The following is an 18,530-nucleotide window of genomic DNA, read 5'->3' on the forward strand; positions in this document are numbered from 1 at the left end:
TTCTGATAATGGCTTCCAACAGACTTCCCCCATGGAGTAGTCATGCCACCAAGGCTAAACTAGTCACATTGTCCCATCCCTCTAGCTACAGTGATTGGTCTAGAGATGGGCATGTGACACCTACAGAGCCAATCAACATCCTTCCCTGGGATCTTTCTACTGGGGAAGAATTTCTCTTGTCTTGGGGTCAGGGGCTCAGAGGCTGTGTACTGGAGTCCAGCAACCATGTTCCCCAGCAGTAGGGGTCATCTGCCATAGGACAGAGTCAAGAAGCAGAGACAGAAGTCCGATATGCTTTCATTCCCTGCTACCACAACACATTCCATGGTGTGACTGTGTGAGTCAGTAAGTTTCCTTTTCTTACTTAGGCTTGTTCAGATTGGATTTCTGCCATTTCTAACAAAAATCCTAAATAAAGAAGGTGAGAAATGTTGCTTTATTCAGGAGATGCCTCATGAACCTGTTTTTCTCTTGAGATGACAACTGACTCATGATTATAAGGAAGAAAATCATAAGCACAAAAACGCCATTGGCAAAGCAGGTCAATCTCGGTCAGTCAGCAAATATTAATTAAACAACTTTCTATGCCAGGTCTTTGCCTAAGCACTTTCACTATATGTGAAGTAATCTGGCATCCAGCAAGCAGTCAATAATTGCTGGTGGAGGAATAATCCAGGTTGGCGGCCGAGTAACAGCTTCCCTGCAACAGGGCATGGTGAGTCTGGGAAGATAAGACTCCAGGCATCACTGGCTGGTGGGATCTGCCTATAATCATCCCTTTGAGGATACAGGGAGTCAGCAAGGGACTTCTGGACCCCAAGAGGAGGACAAAAACAGTGGAAAACTGGCAAGTGGTTGCGTGCGTTCAATCAACCTAATTCCGCCGTCAGCCGTTAAGTGCAAACAGGAAAGGCCTTACCTGTGAACTGTTTCAGTGTTTTTGGACTTGGCACTCAGTTGAACTGCCTTGGGGAGAGCTTGAGCAGGAGTGTGGAGAACTTTGGGCACTGTCTAGGGCCCCAGACTGAGCCACTGAGCCGGACGGAGCTAATAGTGTTCGGCTGTGGGCCACAGGGAGCTACTGTGAGAGAACTGCCCCTGCAAGCTCCGCCCTCAGGGTCGCAGAGCAAAGATGAGGTGGGAGATAGTAACCTAGTGACTGAGCAGCCTAAAGGTGGGGACTGAGCTGCCTTACAGCCTTAACCCTCAGGGGCAGAGTGAGACCAGTTTTGGCACACTGGAGCCTCGGGTTGTTGCCCTGGGTAGAGTGCTGTGGCATCACAGCTCATAGCAACCTCAAACTCCTGGGCTTGGTGCTGCCTGGAACTCTATAAGAGCTGCACCGCACCCCCTGACCCGGTGCCTGCTGAGCTTCTGTATGCCCTGACCAGGAACTGTGGGAGCCGCTCAACCCTGCATCCTCCCTCCTGTACCCTCCCTGCCTCCACACCGGCCCACTCGTCTGGCCAGGGACTCTGGCAGCTGCATGCCCTCTGGAGCCCTCCCTGCCTCTGCGCAGAGCCCTTTTCCTGGCCAGAGACTGCTAGAGCCTTGGGCTCTCTGTGCCAAGGTCACTGGGCACCAGGCACTCCCAGAACCGTGCAAACTACCTCCCACCCTGTTGCTGGATTGGGGTGTGTCACACTCCGGAGCTGCTTGCACAGCCAGAACTCCCTGCCTGGAGCAGCCCCAGAGGAACTATACAGGGTCACTCCCTAAAAAGATCCAATAACAATAGAGTGATCCCTCTGGGATCTAATCTTGGAGAGACACCTCCCCAACTCTGAGGACAGTCAGAGGCAATGGTGAAAAACAATCATGAGGCGAAATCAACAGAAAAACTCTGGCAATATGAATAATCAGAGTAGATCAACTCCCCCAAGGATTAATGGGGCAGACACAGCATAAGATCCCATGCACAAACAAATTGCTGAGATGTCAAAAATCGAATTCAGAATCTGGATAGAAAATAAGATCAAATTAGAATTCCAAGCAGTAACCCAAAAGATATCTCAAGAATTCAATGAATTCAAAGACCAAATGACCAAAGATTTTGACACATTGAGACAAGAAGTTGCAGCCCTCAAAGATCTGAGAAACACAGTAGAATCCCTCAGCAACAGAATGGACCAAGCAGAAGAAAGGATTTCTGACATTGAAGACAAAGCTTTCCAATGCTCCCAAACTCTCAAAGAGGAAGAGAAATGGAGGGCAAAAACAGATCACTCTCTCAGAGAGCTGTGGGATAATTCAAAGAAAACCAATATTCATCTTATAGGGATCCCCGAAAGCGACGAAGTGGCTTCACAAGGCACATAGTCTCTTCTCCATGAGATTATGAAGGAGAACTTTCCAGACATGCCAAGAGATCCTGAAATTCAGATAGCAGACAGTTTCAGAACTCCAGCACGACTCAACCCAAATAAGACATCCCCCAGACACATCATAATCAATTTCACTAAAGTTAATATGAAGGAGAAAATTCTGAAAGCAGCCAGATGAAAGAAAACCATCACCTACAAGGGCAAGAATATTAGAATAACTGCAGATCCCTCTGCTGAAAACTTTCAAGCTAGAAGAGGATGGTCATTGACTTTTAATCTCCTAAAACAAAATAACATTCAACCTAGGATCCTGTACCAGCTAAACTGAGTTTCACTTATGATGGAGAAATTAAATACTTCACGGGCATTCACATGTTGAAGAAATTTGCGATAACTAAACCAGCTCTCCAGGATATTCTCAGACCTATCCTCCATAAAGACCAGCGTAATCCTCCACCACAAAAGTAAACCCACCCAGAAAATTTTGATCAAATTCCAACTTCCACAGTCACGAAAGGATTAAAAATGTCCACTGGACTCTCGAAAGGCTTATAAATATTCTCAATTAATGTGAGTGGTTTAAACTATCCTCTAAAGAGGCACAGGTTGGCTGACTGGATACAAAAACTCAAGCCAGATATCTGTTGCATACAAGAATCGCATCTTACATTAAAAGACAAATATAGACTCAAGGTGAAGGGATGGTCATCTATACTCCAGGCAAATGGAAAGCAGAAAAAAGCAGGCATTGCAATCCTATTCGCAGACACGATAGGCTTTAAACCAATGGAAATAAGGAAGGATAAGGATGGATACTTCATATTTGTTAAAGGTATTACTCAATATGTGAGATTTCAATTATTAATATTTATGCACCCAACCAGAATGCACCTCAATTTATAAGAGAAACTCTAACAGACATGAGCAACTTGATTTCCTCCAGTTCCATAGTAGTTGGAGATTTTAACACCCCTTTGGCAGTGCTGGATAGATCCTCCAAAAAGAAGCTAAGCAAAGTAATTTTAGATTTAAACTTAACCATTCAACATCTGGACTTAACAGACATCTACAGAACATTTCATCCCAACAAAACTGAATACACATTCTTCTCATCAGCCCCCGGAACATACTCCAAAATCGACCACATCCTAGGCCACAAATCTAACCTCAGCAAATTTAAAAAAATAGAAAATTGTCCTTGCATCTTCTCAGACCATCATGGAAGAAAAGTTGAACTCAATAACAACAGGAACCTGCATACCCATACAAAACATGGAAGCTAAACAACCTTATGCTGAAGGATAGATGGTTATAGACGAGATTAAGAAGGAAATCACCAAATTTTTGGAACAAAACAACAATCAAGACACCAATTACCAGAACCTCTGGGATACTGCAAAGGCAGTCCTAAGAGGGAAATTTATAGCACTGCAAGCCTTCCTCAAGAAAACGGAAAGAGAGGAAGTTAATAACTTAATGGGACATCTCAAGCAACTGGAGAAGGAAGAACACTCCAACCCCAAACCCAGCAGAAGAAAAGAAATAACCAAAATCAGAGCAGAACTAAATGAAACTGAAAACAAAAGAATTATATAACAGATGAATAAATCCAAAAGTTGGTTTTTTTTAAAAGATCAATAAAATAGATAAACCTTTGGCCAACCTAACCGGGAAAAAAAGAGTAAAATCTCTAATTTCATCAATCAGAAATGGTAAAGATGAAATAACACAGACCCCTCAGAAATTCAAAAAGTCCTTAACGAATACTACAAGAAGCTTTACTCTCACAAATATGAAAATCTGAAAGAAATTGACCAATACCTGGAAGTACGCCACCTACCAAGACTCAGTCATAAGGAAGTGGAAATGTTGAACAGGCCTATATCAAGGTCTGAATAGCATCAACTATACAAAATCTCCCTAAAAAGAAAAGCCCAGGACCAGATGGCTTCACGTCAGAATTCTACCAAACCTTTAAAGAAGAACTAGTACCTATATTACTAAACCTCTTCCAAAATATAGAAAAAGAAGGAATATTACCCAACACATTCTACGAAGCAAACATCTCCTTGATTCCCAAACCAGGGAAAGACCCAACAAGCAAAGAAAATTATACACCAATATCACTAATGAATATTTATGCTAAAATACTCAATACGATCCTAACAAACAGAATCCAACAACACATCAAAAAAATTATACACCATGACCAAGTCGGATTTATCCCAGGGTCTCAAGGCTGGTTCAATATACGTAAATCTATAAATGTAATTCAGCACATAAACAAACTAAAAAATAAGGACCATATGATTCTTTCAATTGATGCAGAAAAAGCTTTTGATAATATCCAGCATCTCTTCATGATCAGAACACTTAAGACAATTGGTATAGAAGGGACATTTCTTAAACTAATAGAGGCCATCTACAACAAATCCACAGCCAATATCGTATTGAATGGAGTTAAATTGAAATCATCTCCACTTAGATCAGGAACCAGGCAAGGTTGCCCATTGTCTCCACTACTCTTTAACATTGTAATGGAAGTTTTAGCCATTGCAATTAGGGAAGAAAAGGTGATCAAGGGTATCCATATAGGGTCAGAAGAGATCAAACTTTCACTCTTCGCAGATGATATGATCGTATATCTGGAAAACACTAGGGATTCTACTACAAAACTTTTAGAAGTGATCAAGGAAAACAGCAATGTCTCAGGCTATAAAATCAACACCCATAACTCTGTAGCCTTTATATATACCAACAATAACCAAGCCGAAAAAACAGTCAAGGACTCTATTCCTTTCACAGTAGTGCCAAAGAAGATGAAATATTTGGGAGTATACCTAACAAAGGATGTGAAAGGACATGAAAGATCTCTACAAAGAGAACTATGAAACTTTAGCTGAAGAAACTTTATTTCTTTAGAAAAGAAATAGCTGAAGATGATAACAAATAGAAAAACATACCATGCTCATGGCTGGGAAGAATCCACATTGTTAAAGTGTCTATACTACCCAAAGCAATATATAATTTTAACGCAATTCCTATTAAAGCTCCATTGTCATATTTTAAAGATCTTGAAAAAATAATACTTCGTTTTATATGGAATCAGAAAAAACCTCGAATAGCCAAAACATTACTCAGCAATAAAAACATAGCAGGAGGAATCACGTACCAGACCTGAGACTGTACTATAAATTGATAGTGATCAAAACAGCATCGTATTGGCACAAAAACAGAGAAGTAGATGTCTGGAACAGAATAGAGAATCAAGAGATGAATCCAGCTACTTACTGTTACTTATCTTTGACAAGCCAATTAAAAACATTCAGTGGGGAAAAGATTCCCTATTTTACAAATGGTGCTGGGTAAACTGGCTGGCAACCTGTAGAAGATTGCAACTGGACCCACACCTTTCACCATTAACTAAGATAGACTCTCACTGGATAAAAGGTTTAAACTTAAGACATGAAACTATAAAAATACTTGAAGAAAGTGCAGGGAAAACTCTTGAAGGAATCAGCCTGGGTGAATATTTTATGAGGAGGACTCCCCATGCAACTGAAGCAGTATCAAAAATACACTACTGGGACCTGATCAAACTAAAAAGCTTCTGCACAGCCAAGAACATAGTAAGTAAAGCAAGCAGACAGCCCTCAGAATGGGAGAAAATATTTGCAGGTTATACCTCTGATAAAGGTCTAATAACCAGAATCCACAGAAAACTCAAACATATTAGCAAGAAAAGAACACGTGATCCCATATAAGGGTGGGCAAGGGACTTGAAGAGAAACTTCTCTAAAGAAGACAGACGTACGATCTACAAACACATGAAAAAAAAGCTCATCATCCTTGATCATCAGAGAAATGCAAATCAAAACTACTTTGAGATATCACCTAACCCCAGTAAGAGTAGCCCACATAACAAAATCCCAAAACCAGAGATGTTGGCGTGAGTGTGGAGAAAAGGGCACACTTCTACACTGCTGGTGGGAATGCACACTAATACGTTCCTTCTGGAAGGATGTTTGGAGAATACTTAGAGACCTAAAAATAGACCTGCCATTCGATCCTATAATTCCTTTACTAGGTTTATACCCAGAAGACCAAAAGTCACAATATAACAAAGACATCTGTACCAGAATGTTTATTGCAGCCCAATTCATAATTGCTAAGTCATGGAAGAAGCCCAAGTGCCCATCGACCCACGAATGGACTAGCAAATTGTGGTACATGTATACCATGGAATATTATGCAGCCTTAAAGAAAGATGGAGACTTTACCTCTTTCATGTTTACATGGATGGAGCTGGAACATATTCTTCTCAGCAGAGTATCTCAGGAATGGAAGAAAAAGTATCCAATGTACTCAGCCCTACTATGAAGCTAAATTATAGCTTTCACATGAAGGCTATAACCCAACTATAGCACAAGACTATGAGGAAAGGGCCAAAGAAGGCGAAGGGAGGGGGGAGGTTAGGGTGGAGGGAGGGTAATGGGTGGGGCCACACCTAGGGTGCATCTTAAGAATGGGTACAAGTGAAACTTACTAAATGCAGAATACAAATGTCTTCATACAATAACTTAGAAAATGCCATGAAGGCTACTTTGAACAATTTGATGAGAATATTTCAGATTGTATATGAAACCAGCACATTGTACCCCTTGATTGTGCTAATATACACAGCTATGATTTAACAAGAAAAAAGAAAAAGAAATAATTACTGGGCACAGCAAGCTTAGCATCAGTCCTAATAGCTCCTTCCCATTTACAGCCCAGGTGGAAAGGAATAGAAAAGGGCAGGTTCAGGATTTGGGATGGTTTTTTTCCTTTTTTTCCCCCAAACATCTCTGCCTAAGACCCTACTTCAAGTGGTTCCTCCTAGCCCTGTGAACTTTAAAAGGGAAAAATATATTTTTCTGATGTAACCAGAAAACGATTCTCACTGAGGGAGTTGATGACCTGTCTTGGAGAAACAATCTGCTTTAAATACAGCACTTTAATAATTAAAGAGTTCCCTGAATTCCAGCTCTTAGTGTTCTTGCCAAGTCTCCCTTCCTGGGGTGGGAGCACAGTTCTGCACCTTCCTGGCCCAGAATGAGGGAAGGCACACCACCCCCCAACTAGCACCGCCCAACCTCCTGAGGGGTGTTCTCGAATTAACACATTGAACACGACAGCTGGGCCTCTGTCTAATGTTCAGGCCTCACTCAATGAGGCGTCGCAGCCAAAAGAAACATTAATGGGACACAAAGGCAGCATTGAGGCCAGTCTCTGCTGAAGACCCTTGGAGTATCAGCAAAGGGAGAATTACACCCCGCACTCTCGCTCCACTTCTTATACATTCCTTTCAACACATCTCCCCATAAAGTGTCTCACCCTCCCAGCTGCACTTTGGAGTTTCTCTTCCTCCCGCTCTCTCTTCCAAATCTATCATTTTCTCTGCCTCATAGCAATAAGCTCTTTCTAAAATGCAAATAAATTTAGCCCCTTTAGTTTTGTCCTGTCTTCTCCACCCATTACCCATGATCAGCCCACAAAACTCCAAAGAAAACAATAAAATGTTCATTCACCTTTCAGGAGGAGGGAAAGCAAGGAACACTCAGACCGCTGCTACTCACCTTCCCTCCTCAGAAATAACATAAAAAACATAATGATAAATAAGTTCTAGACATATGTGTGTTTGCATGTGCACAAGTCTAAACTGCAACCATTAGCTACGAACTCCCTGTTAGGGTCTAGGAGGACTTGTGAGATTTTAACCCGGTTTGTTTACCTCCCAAGATGGTGCAATTAAGACCCCAGTGTTTTTAGGCAGCCCCAGCACTGTGCTCTGACTCATCCTCTCAGGGGATCGAGCCATTTTGCCCTTTAGAAGTAGCATTTTTGTCCACTATTTGATCAATTCCTGCATATGGTGGCTCTGCTCCTCTCAGTAAATGATAGACTAGTTGATAGAAAACTGTCAAAGATACAGAATGATTGAACAATATCATCAACTACCTGTATCTCATTAGCATTTATAGAATGTTCCACACAATGACATCAGAATATAGGTTCTATCATGTTGTGAACAGAGAGAGAGCAAATCCTGGGTGGTAACAAGCCTTAATAGATTTAAAACAATTAAAATAGATAAAATATGTTCTCTGACCTTAATGGAATTAAAGTACACATCAATAAGGAAAATACAATGTATCAAAATATTTGGGATGCAGGTAAAGGAGTACTTAGGGGAAAATTTATAGCATTAAATACTCATTAAAAAAGAAGAAGGTTTCAAATCAATAAACTAAGCTCCCACTTTAAGAAACCAGAAAAAGAAATGCAAAATAAGCTGACAGTATAAGGAAGGAAATATAGAGCTAAAATTAATAATGTGGGAATCAGAAAAATAATAGAAAAAAGTCAACAAAATCAAAAGCTGGTTCTTCAGACTCGATGCCTATAGCACATACACCAGAGCTGGTGGGTTTGAATCCAGCCCAGGCCTGCCAAACAACAATGACAACTACAACCAAAAAAATAGCCAGGCACTGTGGCAGGCACCTGTAGACCCAGCTACTTGGGAGGCTGAGGCAAGAGAATTGCTTAAGCCCAGGAGTTGGAGGTTGCTATGAGCTGTGATGAGACAGCACTCTCATCACAGCACCGGGAAGAGCTTGAAGCCAGTAAAATTGATAAGCTTCCAGCAAGACTAACGAGAAAAAAAGAAAAAAGTTAATAACAGCAATGAAAGCAGGGGCACCAGTACAGGCTCCAGGGACATTAGAAAGACAATATAGGATCAGTTTGAACAACTCTGCATATACATACAACAACTTAGATGAACTGAACAAATTCCTCCAGAACTGCAAAGTACCAAAATTCACCCAAGATGAAGCGGATGATCTGATTCACCCTAGAACTACTACAGAAGTTGGATTTGTAGCTTTAAAATGTTTCAGAAAGGGGGCGGCACCTGTGGCTCAAGGAGTAGGGTGCCAGTCCCATATACCAGAAGTAGCGGGTTCGAACTCGACCCCGGCCAAAAACTGCAACAACAAAAAAAGAATAAAGTGCAAGGTCAATGGTACTAATGGTTCTTCAAAATCAGGCCTCTTGTTCAATACCAATCCCTCCTCATAATAAAGCCTGTATTTAAAAAAAAAAAAAAAAATGTTTCAGAAAGGAAGACTTCACTCCCAAATCATCTACTGCTGAATTATACAAAGTATCTGTAGAGAGGGAAAAAAAATTACTCAATAAAAGAAAAAAGAACACTTTTTTAACTGCTTTTATGAGACCAGGATTACCCTGATACTAAAACTAAAGACATAAAATAAATGAAAACTACAGACCAATATTTCTCATGAACATGGATGCAAAAATCGTCAACACAATATTAGCAACTCAAATTCAAAATATATATAAAAAGAACACTATACCAAGACTAAGCAGGGCTTATTGAGAAACACAAGACTAGTTTTATATTCAAGAGCAATCAATGCAATCCCAGCATGGTGGGAGGCCAAGGCAGGAGGATCATCTGAGCTTAGGAGTTCAAGAGCAGCCTAAGCAAGAGTGAGACTCCATCTCTACCAAAAATGAAAAATTAGCCAGGCGTTGCTGCACATGCCTGTAGTCCCAGCTACCCGAGAGGCTAAAGAAGGAGTCACTTGAATCCAGGAATTTGAGGTCGCTGTGAGCTGAACTGATGCCACAGCACTCTAGCCTGCGCAACAGAGTGAGACTCTGTCTCAAAAAAAAAAAGCAATGCTTGGGCGGCGCCTGTGGCTCAAGGAGTAGGGCGCCGGTCCCATATGCCGGAGGTGGCAGGTTCAAACCTAGCCCCGGCCAAAAATAAATAAATAAATAAATAAATAAAAAGCAATGCAGTTCCCCATCTGAGCTTAAACAAGAAAATCGTGATCATATCAACTGATTCAGAGAAAGCATTGGACAAAGTTCCATATTCATTCACGAGAAAGGTCTCAGCAAGCAGGAATGGAAGAGAATTTACTCAACCTGATAAATGGCATCAACAAAATGACGACGTTACATCAACTTACTGGTGAGAGACAGAGACTTTCCCCCAGGAGTAGAAACAAGACAAGGTTGTCCATGCTCACTACTCCCAGCCGACACTGCACAGGAAATTCCAGTCAGTAAAGTCAGGGGAGGAACTACAGTCACTTAGCCTGGAAAGGAAGAACTCACACTGTTCCTCTCTTCAGACGATATGATCATCAGAATAGAAAATTCCAATATATTGACCAAAAACAGAAAAAGGCCCCAGAGTGGATTCAGCAGGATCAAGGCCATCTTATTCCTACACACTAGTAATGAGCAACTGGAAATTAACATTTAAAAAATACCATTTACAATAGCTCCCCAAAATGCAATAGTAGGTATAAATCTAACAAAGCACATACAAGATCCATCTGCTGAAAACTACAAAATGCTGAAGGAATAAAGCAAAGAAAACCTTAAAGAAATAAAAGGACGTACTCTGTGTATGGATGGGAAGACCCAGCACAGTAATTGATCTGTAGACTTCCAATGTAAACTGCAGCAGGTTCGTTTATTTATTTATTGAGACAGAGGTCTCGCTTTGTCGCTCTTGGTAGAGTGCTGTGGCGTCATAGCTCACAGCAGCCTCAAACTCTTGGGCTGAAGTGATCCTCCTACCTCAGCTTCACAAGTAGCTGGAACTATAGGCACCTACCATAAGACCTAGCTAATTTTTCTATTTTAGTAGAGATGGGCTCTTGCCCTTGCTCATGCTGGTCTCAAGCTCCTGAGATCAAGCAATCCACCTGCCTCGGCCTCTAAGAGTGCTAGGATTACAGGCAGCAGTTTTTAAAAATGATATAAACAAACTTATTCTGAAAGTTATACTCTCATGCAAAGTATTTTATAGTGTCATAAAATACCCAAAGCAATTTTGAAAAAGAAAAATTGGGAGGAATCACACTACTCAATTTTAAGACTTACTCTGCAGCACCAGTTATTAAGACAGTGTGACATTGAAGAAGGGATACGTTTGGAACAGAATAGAAAGTCCAAAAATAGGTCCATTCAATTATGACTGGTTTTGGCAAAAATGAAAAAGCATTCTATGAAAAATGGATAATCTTTTTCCACATATGGGCTTGGAACAACTGAACATCTGGAAGCAAAAATACCAACAACAATAAAAAACAAACCTTGACCCAAGCCTCACACCTTATACAAAAATCAATTCAAAGTGGATCATAGATCTAACTATAAAAGATGTGAAATAATAATAAAAAAAGATGTGAAACCATAAAACTTTTAGAAAAAACATAGGAGAAAATATTCATGACTGGGGGATAGGCAAAGAGCTCTTCAACGTGCCACAAAAAGCACGTCTATAAAAGAAAGAGTTGATAAATTGACTTCATTACAATCAATGATGTTTGCTCTGCAAATGACGCTGTTAATGGAATGAAAGGACAAGCTATGGACTGGGAGAAAATGTTTGCAATCAGATGTCCCATTTTCCTTATCCAGAATGAGAACTCTCAGAATTCAAAAATAAGGGAAAAACCCAAAGCAGACATTAAAGAAGGCAAATGTCCAGTATGTGCGGTATCATTAGCTGTCGGGGAAATGCACAGTAAAGCCATCATGAAATGCCAGGACACCCTCAGTGGGATGGCCAGATGTAAAACGAATACTGACCATGGGAGCTGGCGAGGATGCAGCGACCTGGAGTTCTCCTTCGTTGCAGGTGGATATCCAAATGACCGCTCCGGAAAACAGTTTGAAAACAGTTTGCAGATACTCATAAAGTTAAACATATGCTCGCCATTTGAACCAACCATACCCCAAACAAACTACTTAGGCATTTAACCTAAAGAAACAGCTTGCACAGAAACATATGAATGTTTATAGCAGCTCTGCTTATATTCACCCCAAACTGGAAACGTCCTTCAATGGGAGATAGATAAATAAACATTGGTACAACCACACCACTCAGCGACAAAAAGGAGCACACTATAGGTGATGCCAACAACTTGCATCGATTTCAAAAGTACTGGACTGAGTGAAAGAAGCCAGTCTCAAAGACTGTACTTTGTTCATTTCCATAGTTCATTCATCACTGGAGAAGCTTCTTAGAAAGTGTAGAGCACTGGAGACCACAAGGAGAAGGAGGAGGCGGTTTCTCGCGCAGGGTTCTCCCCTCAGCGTCAGGCCAGCTCTTGATGTCACTTTGCTGCAACTGCCATTTACATTTGATGACCATTCTTCTCTTCCTTTGGGACAGCTAGAGGGAGAGGACGCAGTCTAAGTGGTCCCTGTAATAAAGAAGAAAAAAAAGCTGGTCTCAAAAAGTTACATGCTATATGCTTTCATTTACATGACATTCTCAAAAATTCAAAACTAGGCTGGGTGCGGTGGCTCACACCTATAATCCTAGCACTCTGGGAGGCCGAGGTGGATGGATTACCTGCGTTCAGGAGCTCAAAATCAGCCTGAGCAGGATCAAGACCCAATCTCTGAAAAATAGCCAGGCATTGTGGCCATTAGTCCCAACTGTTCAGGAGGGCAAGGCAAGAGAATCACTTGAGTGATTCTCAAACAAGACTTTGAGGTTGCTGTGAGCTGTGACACCACTGCACTCTACTGGGAGCAACAAAGTGAGACTCTGTCTCAAAAAAAAAAAAGAAAATACAAAACTAAAGTGACAGACAACAGATCAGCAGTCGCCAGAGGTTGGGACTAAGGAGAGGGTGTGACAACAAAGCCAATAGCACAAAGGAATTGTTTGAGGTGGTGGGACTATTCTGATCCTGACGGTGGCGGTTGTTCAAATTTATACATGTGTTAAAATCCATACAACTTACAGCAAAAAATAAAGTCAGTTTTACTGTACTTTAATTCGAAAAATTAAATTGAAAATATAGAATCCTAAAAATATCAGTATAGAATAGCAAGAGCTGCCAATATATAGTTCTAAAAAGAACTTATAAATAAAAATATTTCTCTTATCATAAAAATGACAAGTTCATTACAGAAAATTAGAAAAATCAAAGACACATAAAGAAGAACACTAAAAATATTCTTTAAATCAGTTTCCCAGAGACAATCACTGTTATTACCTTGGTATTTATGGCTTTTAATACATATTATATATTGCCCTTTATGAATCAGTACCAATGTATCTTTCTACCTACAGTGAACGGAAGTCTTTATTTCTCTGCATTTTGCCAAATACTGACTTTTTTTGAGACAAAGTCTCACTCTGTCACCCTGGGTAGAGTGCAGTTCTCTCATTATAGCTCATAGCAACCTCAAACTCTTGGCCTCAAGCAATCCTCCTGCCTTAGCCTCCAGAGTAGTGGAACAACATCTGGCTGATTTATCTATTTTTTAGTAGAGACAGGTTATCACTCTTGGTCAAGCTGGATCTCACTCTTGAACTCCTGAGCTCAAGTGATCTTCCTGCCTCGGCCTCCCAGAGAGCTAGGATTACAGGCATGAGCCACTGAACCCAGGCTATTATTTTTTGAAACTTTACCAATATGGTATATGTAAAAGGCTTATATTTATTTTCATGTATATCTTTTGGCTTACTAATGAAGGTGAATGTTTTCAACTCACTGGCCTTAGAAGATAGGGCTTTCAAAAAGCTTTAATAAATCTATCAAGAGTCCAGGTGTAATGTAACATCCGTTACTCAGCTGCTCAAGCCTCCATTGTCTTATCTGTGAAATGGAGACAATAAAACACCACCCAAGTTGTTGCATTGAATTCCTTGGATCACCTACCACATACACCCTTGCTTCCTTCCCTCCCACCAGATCTGTATTCTCCTGGCCACCCCCATTTTAAAGATTAGGGAGCCATGAAAAGGAAGGAAGTCCTGATCTTTGTTACCATGTGGATTAACCCCACAAACATCACTAAGTGAAAGAAACCAGACACCAAAGGCTGCATGTCACAGGGCTCCGTTTACATGAAATGTCCAAAATGGACAAATCCACAGGGCCAGGAAGCTTTCCAGTGGTTGTCAAGGACAGGGGACTAAAGGGATTGGGAAGTGACCCCTTAATGGGGACAGGATGTCTTAGAACTAGCTTGAGCGGGTGTCTGCACAACAGTGCAGTTGTCCTAAATGCCTCCAAATCCTGTTCTTAAAAAGGGCTTAACTTCACATTACATGAATTTTACCTCAATTTAGAAAGCGAATCATGAGAGGGATAACTACACTGACCAATGTCCAGCTCGATTTATTAGAGTTTACATTCTTGCTGAATTATTGCTCATTGTGTATAGATAGCATCAGGAAGTGTCTTGGCCCATTTTCTACTTCCCTAACAGAATAGCACAGATTGGGTGATTTGTACACAGAGGAAATTCATTTCTCACAGTTCTGGAGTCTGGGAAGTCCACTACCAAGGCCCTGGCATCTGACAAAGGTCTTCATTCTGTTTCCTCCCAGGAGGAAGTTGGAAGGGCACACGTGTGTGAGAGAAAGGGAGAACCCACTCCTAAAGGCCCTTTTCTTTTTAAAAGTCATTAACCCACCTCTGATGATGGAGCCTCATGGCCCAATCGCCTCTTCAAGGGCCTACCTTGCAATACGTCCTATTACAATAGCAATTAAATTTCCATGTGCATTTTAGAGGGGGACATTCAAACCATAGAAGGAATAAAAAATCTGGTTTTCGTCATTTATGGTATGGATTTGCTAAATATTTCAAGCCCATTCCATTGGATATAATTCAGTTTTGTCTTTCATATCAGTGGAGTACTTACAGCCATAAGGTGCAAAGTATATATATGTTTTCAATTGTCAAAATACACACAAACACATACAAAATATTAGGGGGACAGAAACTGCTCAGAGTCACTTGTGCTGGGTTCGAGCCTGGTCTGACTGAGGCCAGGCTTGGGGTTGGTGATGAGCTGCTGTGATGGACAGTAGGGACAGGGGCTCTGGACAGCTGAGCGTCCTCCGGGTGGCTCCTTGGAGAAGATACTCCCACTTGTCAGGAAATGAAGGGACACATGACAAATCATTTCATTTGCCTTTATGGGAAATATCGTTTCATCATCCCTCTCTGTCCTCTGCATCTTTCTAACCTCCCAATTTTCCTCTGGTGCTGAGCAAAGCTCAGCCCCCTGTGTACTGGATATTGATCTGGGGAATTTCCAGGTGTTGATTTTAGTGACAGAGACTGCATAGAGCTGGGGTGGGGGTCCAGCTTCTCTGTTTATCTTGCTGTGTGGGTCCCTGTGGCTCCCGAAAAGGAGTGTGGGGAAGGGGCGAGGCGCAGGTTAATTCTAAACACACACACACACACACACACCCCAGACCTGCTTAGCAGCTTTGCGTGAGAAAGACCACAAACTCCCTGGACCACGCTGAGTAGGAAGCAGGGGCTTCTCCTCGTTGTCACACCAAGTGTCTTTTTTGAGCCTCCAAGATGTTAGATGTTTTGGATGCTCTAGAGACAGCCCCCTCACCCCCCACCCTCAGGGAAAGTTGCAGGGGGACCTGGGGGCTGGCAGGGCAGAGCCAGGCTGGCACAGGAAAGCCTCCTGACATTCTCCTCTCTAGAACTGTGGGCTTGGCCCGGGTCTTCAGTACAGCGGAGTCCATGGCCCAGGAGTAAGAAGTGGTGGCTTGAGGGCTAATTTGCCAGACCAAAATTAGACCCCTCAATGAAGGGACAGCAAATCTGGGGTGCAGAGAATTGGATGATAATAGTAATGTTCTCGCTCCCATGTGTGAAAAGCCTTCCGATACATGGTTTCATGGCTTACCAACAGCCCTGTGAGAAATGTATTTCCATCATCCCCACTTAAAGACACTGAGGCTCAGAGAGGTTCATATTCAGTGTTACCCCAGATGGGACCGCTGGTTGAGGTGGAGCAGCCTGGAACCCAGGGAAAGAACATTAACCACTAGTTATAGATTCCTTCTATACGACTGGCCTGCCCTGTCACAAGACTGGCCAGGAGGTGAGGATGGTGCTGGGGACCTCGTGGGCCTCAGGGTTGTGGGAATAGCTGGCTCCTGGCCTCCCTTTGCTTCTTAGAGGACCCAGGGCAGAAGCCAAACAAGGACACACCCAGCCCTGCACCAAGGCAGGACCCTCGCAGCCCTGCAGCCCGGTCTGGGAAACAGGGTGTCATTCCAGCGCTGGCCTCACGGGGGCGCCGGGGTAAACGTGGAAGAGCGAGTGAACGCGCGGCCCCGCGAGCGCTCAGATGGGCTGCTGTGCTCGCGCTTGTTACTGTAACCACTTGCTAGTTGCTGGAGTGGGACCAATTACCGAGAAAAGCCATCCTGGCGGGCTGCCTAAAACGCCGAGAAAGGCGTGTCGCGGTGCCTACAGAGCCCCGGCCCGTGCCAGCGTCGGACATCGGGTCCCCGAAGGTGACCTCGTGTCTCTTTTTTCCGTGTGGATTCATGCTCCAAGAAAACTGGCGTTTCATCGTGGAGGGGCACCTGCCACCACCTCCATCTGCAGTCCTCTCTTCCCCCACCTATTTCCTGCAGACCCCACCTCTGCATCGCTGCCCCTGCCTGGGTGGCCCTGCCCTGTCCTCCTCATCTGTCCAGATCTTGCCGTCCTTCAGGGACAATGCTGGCCTCTGGGAGAGCAACTGAAGCCCAGTAGTGGAAGGCTGGTTGGCACTGGCCATGTGTGGCTGGTGTTCATAATTTTTCTCTGTGCGTTGCTTTGGGAAACAGGCTGCAGTACCCCAGAGACTGTGGCCAAAGCCTGGCATTGGGCCTGCCCTGCACACACATACCAGGCTCTAGTTGGCCACTGTAGAAACGGGTGAGGGACTCTGGGTGGAAATTACTTCAACAACATCCAGCATTGTGTCAGCTGATTTGATGCGTGAGCTTTGGGGGGGAACCTGGACCTCAGGCTGGGCCCAGATTTTCCCTGAGGATGATGCCCTTCAGGACAGGGAACTCCCTCCCTCCCTCCCCCCCCAAACCTGTGTTATCTTACCCCCAGGGCCCACTTCTAGCCTCTGACATTGCACAGATCTGTTCCTTCTAAAGTTAGAAGGCCATTTGACACTAAATAATAATTGTGTCATCAGAATCTTCAAAGGCTAAAGTGGGCCCCCCACCATACCTCAGAGATTTCCCCTGGCCTCTGGGGCAACCAGCAGACCTTGACTAAACCAGCGCTGCCATCGGGTCATGTGACAGTGGTGCCAAAGTGACCATTCCCCACCCCTCCTCCTGATTCTCGGGCTATTTTACTCCTCACATTTTTTTTTAACTTGCTAGATCTGCTTATGTGGATGGCTCACTTTGAGCCTCGGGGGAAGGGTGGCAATTTCTGAGGCAGTGGGTTTTGAAGACCATGAGAAGCTCTGGTCCCCAAGTCTTGAGGGCCCTGGAGGAATCTTTCCAGAGCCCAGTGTGAGGCCAGCCTGCCTAGTCCCCTTTTTGTGGTTCCCCAGTGAAAACCCAACTGGCCTAGTCTTGGGTGGCCTCTCGGGGCTCCCAGCAAATCCAGGGCCTCTACATCCCCATGAGTCCCTGTAGCTGGGACTCTCCATGCCCGCACCCTTGGAGGAGGAGGGCAGGGTGGGAAAGGAAGAGGAAAAAGGAAAAGGAGATGGGAAGGCAAGAAGTCGTGACACCGGCACACCGCACCGTGCAGCTATTTATTACATCACTTTGGCAAACATTACGAGTTTAGATGCAAATGTCTGCAGGTGGCATAGGTCATTTAAGGTGACCCAGTGATCACTCGCTATATGAAGGATAGTATAAATGGGGCTGTTAACACAGAGAACCAAGATAGTTTAATCCAAGTAGAGATGTGTCTCTCTTCCTCTCTACAGTCCCAGTGTAAAAGGTCCAGGCCTGGTGTGGTGACTCCAGGGGGTCAGGGGTCCAGTTCTAGGAAGGCCTGAATCCTTGGTCCAGCCACCAGGAAGGGGAAAGAGGGTGGGAGGTTGTGCTCATCTCTCTCATCCATTCATCAGAACCGAGTCACTTGGCTACACTCAGCTACAAGGGGGGCCAAGATGCAACCCTTCATTCCACACGGCCCTGTGCCCACTAGGAGATGGCGCCACCATTCCCACACAGGCTCACTTTACCTGAGCCCAGGAGGTTTGCAAAGCTCCTTCCATGCCCACTGCCCTCCCCTGGCTCCTCCAGACCAAGCAACCTGGAGGATCAAAACTGTTGCCCCCCCGCCCCAGGCAGGAAAA

The 18,530-nt window shown here is 43.4% G+C and overlaps 1 pseudogene; it reads left to right on the top strand.

Moving 5' to 3' along the window:
- Positions 1–12,391: 12,391 nt before the first annotated feature.
- LOC128579924 (uncharacterized) lies at positions 12,392–12,623 on the top strand (annotated as a pseudogene).
- The last annotated feature ends 5,907 nt before the right edge of the window (positions 12,624–18,530 follow it).

The sequence above is a fragment of the Nycticebus coucang genome, chromosome 2 (assembly GCF_027406575.1).
Source record: "Nycticebus coucang isolate mNycCou1 chromosome 2, mNycCou1.pri, whole genome shotgun sequence".
Classification (NCBI taxonomy): domain Eukaryota; kingdom Metazoa; phylum Chordata; class Mammalia; order Primates; family Lorisidae; genus Nycticebus; species Nycticebus coucang.